Below are 12226 nucleotides of genomic sequence, written 5' to 3'. Positions count from 1 at the left end.
TCTTTCAGAAGCATATCCTTCAATATTGTTTTTTGCTATCCTCCTCCATTATATACATCGCTGACTAGCTACATAGGCTATTACACTAGTCAGACTTCAAAAGTGTACAAACATTGTTCTTCCTCTGACACATATCGCCAACAAGACGAAGACCATGGTCATAGGAAAAAAAATAAGGAAGATAAAGTTGCGAATTCTAAATGAGCCAGTAGAGCAAGTGAACAGCTTCAAATACTTGGGTGTACTATGAGCAGTAACATGAACTGCTGCCAGAAAGTCAAAAGGAGAATAGCAATGGCAAAGGAAGCTTTTAATAAAAAAGGAGCACCTTCTGCGGATCTCTGGAGAAAAAACTAAGGACGAAACTACTGAAGCGCTTTGTGTGGAGTGTGGCATTGTATAGGATAGAAACATAGACATTACGACGAAGTGAAGAGAAGCGAATAGAAGCATTTGAAATGTGGATATGGAGAAGGGTGGAGCGTGTGAAATGGACAGATAGAGTAAGAAACGAAGCTGTGTTGGAAAGAGTGAGTGAAGAAAGAATGATGCTGAAAGTGATCAGAAAGAGGAAAAGGAATTGGCTGGGTCACTGGTTGAGAAGAAACTGCCTACTGAAGGATGCACTGGAAGGAATGGTGAACGGGAGAAGAGTTCGGGGAGAGGAAGATGTCAGATGATATACAACATTAAGATATATGGATTATATGAGGAGACAGAGAGGAAGGCAGAAAATAGGAAAGACTGGAGATTGCTGGGTTTTGCAGCGAAAGACCTGCCTTTGGGCAGAACACTTATGTATGTATGTATGTATGTATGTATGTATGTATGTATGTATGTATGTATGTATGTATGTATGTATGTATGTATGTATGTATGTATGTATGCATGTATGTATGTTAGAAAGTACACCGTATATTATTCTGAAGCAATATTCTCGCAGGATGACATTTTATTGCTTGTAATTGTGTAGGAACTGTGACATTTCATAATTTGTTCTGAACAATCTATTTCAAGAGCACAAAAACGATATTTGGCTTACCTTTCCATGAAAGTATCGGAACCCTTCCCCTGTTACGAGTATAAACGAATACAATAGAATAGAATGGAAGAAATATGACAAGATTAGTCAACTATACGGTTGTAGCCATAATATTGCCATTACTATAATCAGATTAATTTTTATACTTAATGTTAGTCCAGGTGTGATTCGCTTACATATCCTTGGGTTAGAGCTGTAGTTGGCACTTAGCTACCATTCCATTGTATGTTTACAAATTGCATATGAACTATGACATTTTTATACTTGCATTTCAACGTTCCACTTCACTTGTTTCGCGCATCGTAAATACAGGTTAGTGGTTCTGTAGGAGAGTGAAAGTGATGTGGAAATTTGTTTCATTTTTCGTTTACATTGTATTACGAGGAAAAAAGTAGAGAAACTTTAAAACTCACAAAAGCACACAAAGTGAAATGCTTGGAAACATTGTAAAATCATTTGGAACGTTATGAGATGAAAGAATTTCATTTCTGTCTCGTTTTGTTACCATAGTTGGGGCATGGGTTTCAGTATTATGAACCAGGGTGTGAGCGACAGAGTTTAGTGTGGAAACATCCGTCTTCGCCAAAAGAGAGCAAAATGTTCAAGAACCAGCCGTCTGCAGGAAAGTTATTGATAATACTTTTCCTTTTTGGGATATTCAAGGTCCAGTTTCAGTTCATTTTAGACGCGAATGCGAAACAGTAAATATTGACAGCTACTGTAAACGACTGCGGAAATGGAGCCAGAAATCAAGTCCGAAAGGTGTGGGAAAGTTTCTAAAGTTGTGTTCTGCTTCAAGAAGATGACCGACCTCATAGAAAAAGTGAGAAAAGACTAGCGTGTTCACTCTCTTGGTTGTCATCTTTTGACCCGTTCTTCATGTAGTCTAACATAGCGAGAATTGATTTTCACATTTTTTATCTATTAAAAGTAGAGATGATGACCCTAAAAGGGGGAGGGTGAGCTAAGATAAAGAAAGAAAGAAAGTTAAGATGAATCGTTATCACTATTTCTTGTTATTACATAATTGAGTGATTATCAAAGTGCGGTCCGCGGACCCCCGGGGGTCCTCGAAGCATCTTCTGGAGATCCTCGAATATTCTGAATAGGGATATATTTTTCTATCTTCAGAAGGATTTTTATTTTCTCAAGCGCTTTGGCCGTTGTTGGTAGAACTTATAAATTCGCTCAATTGTTGTTGACAGCCTTTGTGCGTTTATCAAAGTTAAACAGTTATTGTTGTTTAGTCGATTGTCCGAAGACAAGTCAGGGTAAGTATGTTACGATGTACCGAAGTACATAGATATTTCAGTGCAGAAATATCATATGTACTTCGGTACATCGTAACATATGATATGCGAAAAATAATCATTTTGTGATTTAAGACGGCGCGGATCCCGGCCACTTAGTCACTCAGTTTTATAACGAGTGCACCTCTGCACATGGGTGGACATTGTGCCATGTCATACATCTATGACGCAGTGCATGATGGTAGGCCACTAGAGGGAACCCAAAAGGTGGAACTTAAACTGAGAGGATTCGATCCGACATCGGGATGGGAATCCGGTGTGGCTTAGTGGAGAGAGCGTCAGCACGTAGAGCTGAAAACCCGGGTTCAAGTCCCGTTGCCAGAGAGAATTTTTCTCTGTTCTACTCTTCCATCATCATAAGTCAGTGTAAGTTAAGACTTTATGTTTACATACAATAATCACAAACATTTTATACGTGTCCGCAGAGTTAGCTCTGTGGTAGCGTGTCTGCCTCCAGACTAGCCGGCCTGGGTTCGATTTCCGACGGGATCAGAAATTTTCGTGGAGGTACACAATTTCTAATCACTAGATTGTGCACCAATATGCCTGGGTTAAATCCCAAATCTCTCGCAGTGCATATGAAGAGAAGACATATGTCACTGTTGATAGTGATTCGTCCGTCGGATGGGGACGTTAAGCTTAGCGGCTCCCTTGGTGCTATTCGACAGGAGTAGGCTACGTGCCGGCACCGGGTTTCTCCTTCTCTCTTCCTCACCTTCATCATCACCATCATCATCATCATCATCACCAACCATTCCCTACTCTACACTTACACATACACTCACGCTAATACACGACATAACTCTCCACAGATACACAACATGCATAGCGTGTCCCGCCGAAGTGGTGTGCAACTTGAAAATGGGTCACAGTCCTGCCATGTATCCGCAATATGCGGAACACGGATCACGCAAGTAAAGTGCGTAGGCATTAGATACACACATTTTATAAGTATTTATCACTGGCTTATTCGTCGTCGAAATACTGAAGAATATTAAGATGAACTCATTCCTAATTTCAACAATATATAACTTCAAATTTCCTTTATCGACATGGAGACTCACAATCTCACTGAAAAGGAGGAAGATCAGCCTATTGAGTTATCGTTTGACGCTATTTTGAAAAACATTTAAGTGAATGTCAGCTCTTTTGTTTTTGGCTGGACGTTCATGAGGAACTTAAAGTACTCTCAGAACGAACCTTGGAACATTTAATGCCGTTTCCCAAGACTTTATTGTGTGAGCAGGCATTTTAAACTGTTTCGTGTATCAAAACTAAGAGAAACCGAGTAAATGTGGCAAGACTTGATATTAAAGATAACTAACATTGATCCTAAATAAAAAGATATTTGAAGCACAAAAAGAAAATCATTCACACTGAAGTAAGAAACTTGCAAAAATGCATTTCATTTCTTTTTCAATAGAATGTACTGCGCCATGGCGTCGTAATTTAAGGCATCCTGCCTAGGATTCGCGTTACGGAATGTGCGTTGGTTCGAGTCCTCATGAGGGAAGAAATTTCCTCATGAAATTTTGGCCGGTGTATGGGACCGAATGCCAATTAGAATCGTGATGCACTTGGGGAGTTACAGTAGACAGCGAAATCTGGTTATGAAAACCAGCTATAACAGCTGGGGGGGGGGATCATTGTACTAACCACACGATAACTCCATTCTGGTTGGAAGATCGTCCACCTCTGCTTCGGCATGTGGACGTGAGACCAGCAGCCGGCCAGCAGCAATCATGGTTCTTCATGGGCTGTCGTGCCTCGGATTATTATTATTATTATTATTATTATTATTATTATTATTATTATTATTATTATTATTATTATTATTTCAATACAAGACTCCTATACAAAGAATGTATTGAAAGTAGAGTATTGTTTTGCTTTAATGTTTTTTTTAATATCAATTCTGCTGTAACATAATAATGAAGACCATCTACTTTTTTTTCCATAACAGTATTATACATATATTATTTACGTTTTAATTCAAATATATAGTTAATATTGATTCAATTTGGAAACAGAACAGAAATATCATTAAGCGTACGCATATTCACCTAACTCTAAAATCTATTCCACAGCTTTGGAGTAACGGTTAGCGCATCTGACCGTGAAACTAGCAGGCTCGGGTTCAACTCTTGGTTGGGACAAGTTACCTGGTTGGGGTTTTTCCGGGGTTTTCCCTCAAACAATTGAAGCAGAATTGCTGGGTAATTTTCGGCGTTGGACCTCGAACTCATTTCGCCATCATTAATTCACAAATCATTATCCATATCACAGCCCGGGTTAAGTTCACGGTGCGGCGTGCTGTACTTGTACAAGAGCGTGGCCGTTCGGCTACCCAATCATTCACAGAACAAGAGTGGTAAGCACAATAAGCCTCAGGCTACAGTGTAAGTCTTCAGGTCTCTCCTGCGTACAAGAGAGGGAGAGAGAGAGAGAGGGAGAGAGAATCTAATCTACTTACTATTCCATGATGCAAATGAAATAAAAGGCTTCAAATAAATGTAAGTGGGGTCTTGAAATAAGATGATGATAAGAAGAAATGTAAAATGGCGCTTCATCTTATATAAAATGGAAGCATTCTCTTCGTAAATTTTTTTGTTAGATATGATAAATTGACAAACAATGAGACGCACTTTGTACAGCAGAAAAATTAATTTCCTGAGGCAATACAGACTTATTTGTACTTTTGGTTACGATAATAGTCTAAAGTTATTTCTTCGTCTTCCTAACAAAGGGCGTAGACATCTACGAATACTAAAGCAGTTTAGCACAAATGGCCGGTTGTGCGCTCCATAAACTAGAGATCTACAGGAGACCAGCTTCACGGTACCGCTGAGGTTGATTTCCTGGATTTCCCAGGGAGACAAAATGTGTTTCTCGGGGAATCGATTTCTGATTTGGCTTAAGCCATACAAACCAGCAGAATGTGGGGTGATGAGTCAACTTGCAGCTCATATTTCCTACAAGTTACGTCCCCAGTAAGGCAAACTACTAGTGTAAGTAGATATTTACACAGATGCCAGCGTCAGGGCATGAGTTCTGTTACCTGGCTATCTCAAATTCCTCCTTTGTAGGGCTTGCAGTTATTTAGTTAGGTCCTAGTTGTCTCTTAGAGTCCGTTTGATTGTATGCTTAGGAATTCCCACAACGGTACGATAAATAAGATCACTATATGGATAGAAGTGTGTTGTTGTTTGAGTAGCCTACTTACAAAGGCCTATATTACATTATCAAATTTGTGTGTCATAGAATATGATAAAATGTTTGATCAAACATATGTAAGATTTTGACTGTATTACACTATGTCAAAGCTTTGATCATATTTTTCATCACAGTTCTAATAATGGATCCACAACAGTTCTATGCTTGTTGCAATTGTAAATGCAGTAATGATTATTGCATTAATACTAAAGAAGGAATCAAAGAAAAAACGTAACTTATTTCGTCAGCTTAGAGCAGTCATGTCAACTGATGCCCATATGGGCAAGCGCGCGCTTTAGAGCTCAGGAGAGCCTGAGCGATTTACAGCGGAAAGGAAAGAGACAGACGAGAGAGATAGTACTGTATATACCGCTTGGTCAAGCTATATACAGGGATGGCCAGCACTGATTCAATGGATAAAGAGAAGATAACTTACTTATTAAAACTATAATATCCATGTTAATTTTTAGATTTGTCTGAGAACTGTAAGTGCATTATAAGAATTTAAGTTTCTATTTTAATACGATGGAAGAGTAATGGAACGGAGAAAAACTCTCTCCGGCGCCGGGATTTGAACCCGGGTTTTCAGCTCTACGTGTGACGCTTTATCCACTAAGCCACACCGGATTCCACCCCGGCGTCGGAAGAATCGTCTCAGTTTTTAAGTTCCAACTCTTGGGTTCCTTCTAGTGGCCGCCCTCTTCACTACGTCATAGATATCTATGAACCTAGGACCGAAGTCCACATATGTGCTGAGGTGCACTCGTAATGAGTGACTAGTTGGCCGGGATCCGACGGAATAAGCGCCGTCTTTACGCATATCATATATACAGGGACATCATTTTATTTTTACTTCAATTTTTATTGTACCTGAGTTTGTGAATGTACTTCACTCCCACCCCTTCTACTAATGAAGTTTCAAGTATCTTCCAGACAGAATCAAGGCCGCTTATAGTAAACAGCACTGAGTTACTGAGTATAGTACGTTCCAGAAATATATTCGCGTTTTCCAGTGACGAAAGAACTTTTAATATTGAATCATATTTTCGCACAGGTACTGTCCGTTTGCCTACGTCGCATCCCGATTTCCCCCACCTGCTTCTGCACGGCCCTCTGTAAAAGCTGGGCTGTCTTAGCTCTTTTCTGAGAACATTAATTTCTGTTAGGAATTGGACGTTTACGTAATATTATACAACTGTTTAAAATAACTTAAATAAAAGGGCCTCGTTAAGTAATTAACTGTCACGTGATTTCCCTCCTTTCTACGATCCTGCCGCATAACCACTTGGACGGACAGTAGATAACATGTCTGAGTAATTTTATCTATGCGGGTCGGGCAGAAGTGAAGATTGAATTTACATTACATAAGGTACTCTTTTATAGAGTAGGTACAGAATTATTTCAACATGACTTACTAGTACGAAGGACGAAACTGGTAATTGGAATTAGATGCAATAGTCTATAGTGCGATAATATGCACAAAAGAACTGAAGCCTGTAGGCTATCGAAATGAATGGCTACCATCTTCAAAAATGTTTAAATATCCATATTATGATTATTTTTCAATTTAACTTCATTCTCTATATTGTACGCTGATGTGCTGTAGACAGTATAATATACAGTGCATAATGAATACGTTCGCATGGATAGCTCAGTTCGTGAGTAAAAACACTTATTCTTAATACAGTACTGCATTTTGATTAAATAAAAATCCTAATGAAAATTATCGAACTCAAAATCGCGATATTTCCTAGTTTATGTAAGTGGATGAAGTACTTTTCTTCCCTCCTATACCTAGTAAAGTGATTTGTTTGTGTTTTACGCCAGTATCATTGAACTCCAGTTGTGGAAGGGGGTAGCGAACGGGTTTTCTGGTTCTCTAAAGGTATAGCCAGGTTAATATTAAAAATGTTAGTAAAAATAAAATGATGTCCCTGTATTATTATAATGTACCGAAGTACATATGATATTTCCATGCAATGTTCAAATCCCGGCACCGGAGAGAGTTTTTCTTCGTTCCATTACTCTTTCATCGTATGATGACGCAGAATATCTGCATGGAAATATCATATGTACTTCGGTACATTATAATAATATATTCAATTTTAATGCTCATTTTTCATGAGTTTCCTTTTTATTTAAAAACAGTATTTTCTCAACTTTTTACAGAAAGGTGAAATTTTCAGATATGTTTATTTAGTAGCCTTACAGATACTGAAACAATGTTTTCGTAAATCTAATATATCGTAAATATGTATTACTGAAGATACGCATTGAAAATTTTGAAAATATTCGCATGGAAAATGTTTATAAGAAAATGAATTAACAAAGGAATTACTGTTACATCATAAACAAAAGGTATGTGTCCATGTGTTGTAAAAAGGTTCAGCTCTATAGCTTCAGCAGATTTCGAGAAAACAATTTAATATTCTGATGATAGGAAGTTGCTCACCAATATCACCTTAAAAGCATAATGCGATAAGTGTTTTGTTATGTAATATTAATTACAGTTGAAACATTGCTTTGTGCTGTAATATTGTTTTGATTAGTTTATTGATTACTTTTATAAGGTTAAAGATACCATCAATATCAATTCCAACTTACCATGTCATACTTAATCTCTTTCTTTATGATATCACTTTCTTTATGTTTCATTCATTCATTCACTTAATATAGTATAGTTTTATTACTATGAAATTTATGTGAATATTCCTTTTTAACTCTTTATTATTTATTATGTTATTAACTGCAATATTAAGAAACTGGTGTTAGTCTTTTGTTTTACATACAATATAGATAATATCAAACAGCAAATAGCCATATAAAATAACGACATAAAATTTCACGTTCTGTTTGAAGTTTGTACACCACTGCTTTCTTAATCCAACCTGCTCCTTATTCATATACATAATCCTTACTCCTTCCATTCCTAGCGCTTGATGCCCGCGCACGACGTCAAGAGAAATGCGCTTGCTTTGACATTACTGGCTTAGAGTGTAAACCTGCTAACCAACAAAAAGGAAATTTTACAGGAGAAACAAAAAACTGAGTATAAATTAACTCTGAAACTTTAGGACCAAATCCAAAGCACAGCTGGTGAAGTTTCAGAGTTAATTTACTCGTATATTCAGTTTTTTGTTTCTCCTGTAAAATTTCCTTTTTGTTAGTTAGCACGTTTAGACTCTAAGCCGACGATTTGGATTAGATATTGGGGTAGGGAGAAAAGATACAAAAGGAATCCCTCAGACTCTACTGAGAGAACTTCAGTATGAAGATGTGAAATCCTATATATACTAAGTATTTAATAATGGATGATGAAACATTTCATGCGACCCATAATGTGATATTAAAAGTTTTGTGGTTTTCACAGACCTACTTAATATCCGACATTTTCTTTCTTCTCAATCACAGATTTTATCAGAGGTATGATGATGACTGTAACTTTTATCACAGAACTATATCACAGCTAGATGTGATCAAAGATGCTATATTACACTGTAAAATAATTTATCATGCCTATATATTTTATCAAACTTCTATGACACAGACATTTGATAGTGTAATATAGGCCAAAGACGGCCATGTCCATATGTAAAACATTTTCAGTAGAGGCCAAAACTATTTGTTTTTTCCTCTGTTTCGTGACATGTTATCTTAGTGTTTTTTTAAATTAAATGGATGATGAAACATTTCATGCGACTCATAATGTGATATTAAAAGTTTTGTGGTTTTCACAGACCATATGTAGGCCTACTTAATATCCGACATTTTCTTTCTTCTCAATCATAGATTTTATCAGAGGTATGATGATGACTGTAACTTTTATCACAGAACTATGTCACAGCTAGATGTGATCAAAGATGCTATATTACACGTAAAAGAATTTATCATATATATTTTATCAAACTTCTATGACACAGAAATTTGATAGTGTAATATAGGCCAAAAACGGCCATGTCCATATGTCAAACATTTTCAGTAGAGGCCAATAACTATTTTAGTTTTCCTGTGTTTCGTGACATGTTATGTTAGCGTTTTTTAAATTAAACGCCCAATATTTTAACTGTTTACTTCACTCGTGTGTTGATAATTTAAATTCGATAATTAATTCCAGGTACAAGCTGTGAAGTTCTCCTAGCAAGAGGCGTGGGTGTTGGAGCCTTATAAGTCTCATCATGTAAACAAGGAATCGACCACCTGACGGCTTATCCTTGTAGCACAACACTGCCACTGCCGTCGTCGGGATCGATGCGTTCGTTAGTATGTAGCGGGCGGTTGTAGGGACCGCATGTGTCGTGAGCAGAGCTGTAGTGCCGCGTATCCAACCCCTCTACCGTATGAGCAGACACAGGTACGTACGTTGCAACATTCTCTGCACATGTTCGGTGACTCTAGTGACTGTTTTAATGGTGTGTACCTAATGTCGCAAGTTAAATATATAAAGTATAAGTTTGTAACAAGGAGTAAATCATTCGAAGGAAGTTGCCCTGTTCTTCTTGGTTGCTGTTAGACTATTAGTTAATATATTTTGTCTAGATAGCGAAGACGAACATACGATTATTTTAGAACATTCGATACCGGTTTGATCATGAGCTTTAATTTCTATCAATTTCTGTTTCCAATAACATTATAAACAAACTAACAAGATGTGGTAATGGAAACATAAAGATGACAAGGAAATTTATATAATTTAGCATTTTCTGAACAGTGATATTGTAATTACTGGACGCCTCAGTTCGCTTTTGCTGTAATGTGAATGCTTGAAGTGTTGATTTTGCAATTGTCAACTACTTGCTAATTGTAGGATATCAAATTGAATGAAGTGTGAATAATATCCGAATTCCTACTCTCGTACTGCAGTGAAATCGGTGCAAGGAAAATTATTCTCTAAGTCAAATGCTGCACTTTAGTAATTTGGATGCAATTGAATTCGTACCGGTTAATTTTCTTTAATCGGGTTATTTTACAACGCTGTATCAACATCTCAGGTTATTTAGCGTTTGAATGGGATGAAGGTGATAATGCCGGTGAAATGAGTCTGGGGTCCAGCACCGAAAGTTATTTAGCATTTTCTCGTATTGGGTTGAGGGAAAATCCCGGAAAGTCTCAACCAGGTAACTTGCCCCGATTGGGTTTCGAACCCGGGCTCTCTGGTTTCGCGGACAGCCGTGCTAACCGTTACTTCAAATGTGTGGACTTGTACTGGTTTAGAATATTGTATTTCTTAATAATAATAATAATAATAATAATAATAATAATAATAATAATAATACCTCTGATTGAGATTCTGGTTGATGTGTACAGTGCAGCTATTATCAGGCAGTACGTCTGACTTGACGAAATGTGTCGGAGGAAGAACAATATTGTTTGTATACATCTTAGTCTGATTGGCGTAATATGTTACGTCAGCGATGTGTGCAATGGAGGGGGGAAAGGAACCGGTCACCCTAACCTTTGACTCCTGGGTTAATTGCCTCATGAGTAATGTCTTATTGGTATCATTTATGAGGTCCAAACCTGTCTTCGGACAGTTGACTAATAATAATAATAATAATAATAATAATAATAATAATAATGGTAATGATGATGTAATAATAATAAAATAATGAAATATCATTAATATTAATATTCCTAATCATAATAAATTATAATACGGTGTACAATTCTCGATTCTAGATTTACGGAACATTAAATTAGCCAACGAAGATTTACAGAACTATGTCCTGGTAACCAAATGTCATAGTATCACAGCGGAAAAATAGAGAATTGTTAAAGCTCGAAATGCTATTTTTCGGAATCTGGAACGCGCTGATTTTGTAAGTGTTAAAATTATTAAATTTCTTTGTTTTTTGTGTTGTGTAATATTGCTTAAACGTCGATTATACAGAGTGTAAGGGCTATAAGTGCCGTCCTTTTCACAGTCGTTGGGGAAGGTCTATATGATCAAAAAATGTCCATACAACATAGGGACGAAACTTGATAGTTTTCCCAGAAAAGAATTCTTCTCTTATTTTATTCGCGTTATACTGCTTATATCGTCAGTAAAATTACGAAAACAATCACATCAGCAGGTATATCTAGCAATAATATTAGTTGAAATACATATTTGTGTGTTCTATTAAGTTTCGTGAAATTAAATAAAATTGCATGCTTAAATTTGTTAATATTCTGGCGTGAGAGACGTGGCAACGTGTTCAGCAGGCAGTACTCTGCACAGGCATACGTACATGTCAGCTGAATTCAAGCTCTCTGTCCAGCGGATGACAGTTCGGTACCAGGTATTCGATAAACAACTTACAATGTCATTCACAGTTTAGGAATATCATATGTTATTAATTTATGGAGAAAGTTGTAATTCAAGTGAGGCAAGAAGATGTACCGTCAATGTTTTCCGCAATAAAGGTTAGACTATCCAATCGGCGAACTTTTGTAGCGGTTTCTCAATGATTATTAGAAACTAGGAAGGAATCTTTTACCTCGTTTCGAAAATCACACAAACAGAAATTTCTTAAAAAATTGTACTGTTTTATGAAAGCGGGATAGATTAAAATGTTGCATTAAAAAAAATTTCGTGCGATTTTGTGGAGTAAACCACTATTTTTTATTTTTTTAGACGTACAATAAAAATGGACCAATATTGCCAATATTGTTAAATAAAATG

At 36.9% G+C, this 12226-nt stretch overlaps 1 protein-coding gene across 4 annotated transcripts in view; it reads left to right on the top strand.

The window, feature by feature from the left end:
* Window positions 1-9803: 9803 nt before the first annotated feature.
* The window catches only part of LOC138697058 (anoctamin-7-like), a 496507-nt gene continuing 494084 nt past the window's right edge, over window positions 9804-12226 (top strand). For all 4 annotated transcript variants that reach the window (XM_069822679.1, XM_069822664.1, XM_069822671.1 and 1 more), the window contains exon 1: window positions 9804-9916. The gene's annotated coding sequence lies outside the window, so the exon portion shown is untranslated. The remainder of the gene's footprint in view (window positions 9917-12226) is intronic.

This window comes from Periplaneta americana, chromosome 1, assembly GCF_040183065.1.
Source record: "Periplaneta americana isolate PAMFEO1 chromosome 1, P.americana_PAMFEO1_priV1, whole genome shotgun sequence".
Classification (NCBI taxonomy): Eukaryota; Metazoa; Arthropoda; class Insecta; order Blattodea; family Blattidae; genus Periplaneta; species Periplaneta americana.
Note: the sequence above shows the minus strand (reverse complement) of the source record. Positions and strands in the feature narration are given on the sequence as shown.